The sequence below is a fragment of the Otolemur garnettii genome, unplaced genomic scaffold (genome assembly GCF_000181295.1).
Source record: "Otolemur garnettii isolate 467f Iridium unplaced genomic scaffold, OtoGar3 scaffold00022, whole genome shotgun sequence".
Classification (NCBI taxonomy): Eukaryota; Metazoa; Chordata; class Mammalia; order Primates; family Galagidae; genus Otolemur; species Otolemur garnettii.
The window spans coordinates 14,876,474-14,881,034 of NW_003852417.1; the positions used below are offsets into that span (position 1 = coordinate 14,876,474).

The following is a 4,561-nucleotide window of genomic DNA, read 5'->3' on the forward strand; positions in this document are numbered from 1 at the left end:
AAAAAAAAAAAAAAAACTGAAAAGGATTTAGAGGATTTTCATCATATGTACAACCTCAGTGTTGTTGTAGATAAATACTGAGAGTTCAGAAAATATTAAATTTCTCCTTAAGTTAATACTGTTCAAAAGTATGCTAAACAATGCCAAAAAAGAAACGAAGGGAGGGAGGGTCAGAAAGAGGGTTGGAAGGGAGGAAAGAGAGGGAATGGAAGAGAAAGGAAGGAGAATGGAAAGAGAGACAGAAAGAGAGGGAGGGAAGGAAGAAGGAAGGAAGGAAGGAAGGCTACAATATACTCCAAATAAGGATAACCTATTTAAAAACATGACAAAAACAGAAATACAGACAGACTTTCTAAGATAATGAGCACAAGGTGACATATAAAATTGTAGGCAGGTCCAGGAGAGAAGTATAAACACAGTTACAGGTAAACTATACCTAAAAATGGTACTAAAAGAAGAGCCTCTGCTTCACACTAATCCAGAAGTTCCCGGCCATAAACAATTCATGTGAACAGTACCCCCTAGAGCTGTGCAACTCAGAGATATTAAAAGGCAAGTAAATATATATCAAGGTGCTTTGTTTTATCCAGTATAAAGAAATAGAATCCAAAGTCACAAATAACATCTGCTTTCTCCTCTCTGGTATAGTCCAACAGTATAGACAAAAATATAGAGAGGTCTTTTGCTTACAACTTTGTGGCTCTTTGTGGAAATCTTATACAACCAAGCATACACTATTCAAAGGCAACCACAGATCTATTTCCTTCTAATATATTTTCTCTAAATATTCATTTAACAAATATTGTCAGTCATACCAAGAAAAGCAGTAAAAGGCTACACAGCAATAAATAAGACAGACATAGGCCTAATTTCAAGGAGTTTTCTAGACTACTAAAGAAAAGTGGTATTAAAAAAATAATCTCTCATACATATATATTCTAAAAACAACAAAACAGTTGTTTTTAGACAGTTGTTTTAAAAAACCCTGAACAACAGCTATAAAGAAAATCTACATGATATTGATATGGGTGCCAGTTGGGCAAGTCAGGAAACCTCTCTGAAGAAGAGGCATTTAATTAAGCTAACACTCGCAGCATGCAATGGAATAAGAAGCCATTGAAAGAATGGAGGGGAACCAGGATGGGTCCAAAAAATGCCATGGATACAGAGGTCCAACTATAATACCTGTGAACATATCCTGGAGTAAAAAGAGCTTGGCGATTTCAAAAACTTAAATGTAGTCCCTGTGGTTAGGATATAACAAGCAAGAGGCAAACAGGAACCAGATCTCAGGATTTCAGATTTTATTCTAAGAGCAACAAAAGTCATGAAAAGATCTGAGCAGAGAAGTAATGTGATTCTAATTTACATCTCTGCATAATCACAAAGAGTTTTTTTGTTTTTATTTTTTAAGACAGGGTTTTGCACTGTCACCCAAGTTAGAATGCAGTGGCATCATCATAGCCCACTATAACCTCAAACCCCTGGGCTCAAGAGATCCTCCTACATAGCTGGAACTACTGACCTCACTCTCCTTCAGATAACAAATCCCCAAATGTTTAAGTCCCTTATATAGAAGTATTACAGTTGGACCTCTGTATCCATGTGTTCACATCCATGGACACAGAAGGCCAATGACCTGTGTTTAACACTCTGTAAAACTGCTAGCCTGCTTTCAAGAGTAGGCTATACCATTTTATATTCCTACCAGCATGCGTCATAGTTCCAGTTCTTCGACAACCTTGCAAACATTCAATATGGTCTTTTAAATTTACACAATTCCTATAGGTTTTCAGTGGTATCTTGTGGTTTTAATTCAAATTTCACTGAAGATTAATAAGGCTGGGTATCTTTTCTTGTGCTTATTTGCCTTCCTTATATCTTTTTTGGCGAAATGTCTCCAACTCTTATACCCATCTTTCATATTGGGTTGCTTTCTTATTATTAAATTTTTAAACTTAATATTCAGGCTGTAAGTTTTAGCTCTTATATTTAGGAATATGATCCCTTTTGAGCCAACTTTTATATATAGATCGAAGATTTTTTTACATATTGATATCCAATTGTTTCAGGACTGTTGCAAAGACTATACTTTCTCTAGTGAACTAACTTAATACTTTCATCAAAAAGTACTTAACCACCTATATGGGCATCTACTTCAGGATAACTCCCCTGGACAAGGTCCTGCTTTGCCACCCTGGCTGGAGCGTAGGGGCCTCATCATAGCTTGTTGCAACCTCAAACTGCTGGGCTCAAGTGAGCGTCCTGCCTCAATTTCCCAAGTAGCTAGTACTGCAGGCATGAGCCATTGTGCCCAACCTCAGAATTCTATTCTATTCTACTGACCTATTTGCCAATCTTCACAATAATATTACACTGTGCAGATCAGTATAACTTTTTTAAGTCTTAAAATAAGTTGATATTAATTAAGTCCTCCAACAATTTTCATTTTATTATTTTATCTTTCAAACTTGTTTAAACTATTCTAGGTTCCTTGTTTTTTCCTAAGAATTTCAGAATCCTTAGAACTTCCCAGGGGCCAGGCATGGTGGCTGTAACCCTAGCACTCTAGGAGGCCGAGGCAAGTGGATTGCTTGAACTCAGGAGTTTGAGACCAGCCTGAGCAAGAGCAAGATCCCCGTTTCCAAAAATAGCTAGGTATTGTGGTGGGCACCTGTAGTCACAGGTACTCAGGAGGCTGAGGCAAAAGAATCACTTGAGCCCAAGAGTTTGAAGTTGCTGTGATCTGTGACACCATAGCACTCTAATAAGGGTGAAAAAGTGAGACTCTGTCTCAAAAAAGAAAAGAAAAAAGTCAACTTGTCAACTTCTATCAAATGCCCACTGGAATTGTATGGCGTTGAATCTAGGGTTCAATTTGGAGAGAAATGACATCTTCACAATATTGAGTCTTCCAATCCATAAACATAATATAGTCCATTTTTAAGTCTTTAATTTTTCTCAACGATTTATAGTTTCAATGTACAAGTATTAAACATCTTTTGTCAAATTTATCTACATTATTTTTTGATGCTGCTGTAAATAACATTTTTATTTCAATTTCCTATTGTTTGTTGCTAGTACACAGAAATACAATTGAGTTTTGTATGTTAATCTTGCCTCGTGCAACCAACCATGCTAAATCACTTATATATTCTAATAGCATCTTTGTGGATTCCACAGGATTTCTATGTGGACATATTGTCTACAAAGACAGTTTTACTTCTTCCATCAGGCTTTTTGTAGATATCCTTTATCAGACTATTAAAAAATGATACCACCACTGTGTTCCACAAAACAAAAAACCACCTTCATTTACAAAAATAGTTTAACTGTAATCTGTTAACCATTTACTTTTAATGTGATTTATGTTATTATCAATATGGCTACTATTTATTCTCTACTTGTCCTATATGTTCTTTGTTCTTCTTTTTCTCACTTCTTTTGGAATTATTATGTACCTTTTTATGATGCTGTCTCATCTCCTTGTTTACTAGCTCTAACTCTTTGCTGCACTACTGCTACCCAGTGTGAGCTTCAAGAAATATTCCCTGGAAGGAAGAAATATTCTCTGGCCTCAGGTAGTTTCCTCACTACAAATAAAAAATGAACATCCCTAGAAGTAAATATAGTTTCACATTGATAACATAATGTTTGGAGCCAGTGCAACACCACAGCTCTCCATCACTGGCTTTCTACCTCAGCTTGAGCAGAGAATAACTAAAAAAGAATATTAAATATAAAGCCATGGATCTGCCATACATTCTCTCTAAAAATAACTTAATCATTGGTCTTTCTGCTTCTTTTAAAAGCAAGTTTCCTATCCCAACTTCATCTTCAATTAAGAGAGAAAAAAGGATGAATGAATGAAGAAAAAAAGTAATTCCATAAAAATGTTCCAGTGGTATGAAGGACAAGGAATATATTCTAAAAGAATATCTATCTGCATCTGATAGGAGGTGATGCTCTTTCATATGCCTGTCATTACAATTCCTTTCAATCACAATTAGTTTAGAAGAGTATCTAAGATTATTCATATTATAGAATCATAAGCTTAAAAATATTAAAACTACCAGGGACATCCATGAAAATGCTAGGTCTTTAATCTTTTTGACCTGGATTCTTATGAGGATAAAAGTCAAAAAGTACACATGAATATAATTTTGTATGTGGGTGTTCAGAGACTCACAGACAATAGACTTAAAACTCATGCTTTAAAATCATGCAGAGGCCGGGTGTGGTGGCTCACACCTGTAATCCTAGCACTCTGGGAGGCAGAGGTGAATGGACTGCCTGAGCTCACAGGTTGAAGATCAGCATGAGCCAGAGTGAGACTTCATCTTTAAAAACACCTGGGCATTGTGGTGGGCACCTGTAGCCCCAGCTACTTGGAAGGCTGAGGCAAGAGAATCACTTGACCCCAAGAGATTGAAGATGCTGTGAGCTATGATGCCAGGGCACTTTACCAAGGGTGACAAAGTGAGACTATGCTCCCACAATTAATTAATTTAATTAAAATTAAATAAAATCGGTTTGGTGCCTGTAGCTCAGTGGCTAGGGC

General features: G+C 36.4%; 1 protein-coding gene across 1 annotated transcript in view; it reads right to left on the reverse strand.

Annotated features, from left to right (window-relative positions):
- ATAD2B (ATPase family, AAA domain containing 2B) overlaps positions 1-4,561 on the reverse strand; it is a 183,275-nt gene that overhangs the window by 19,864 nt on the left and 158,850 nt on the right. The window lies entirely within an intron of this gene.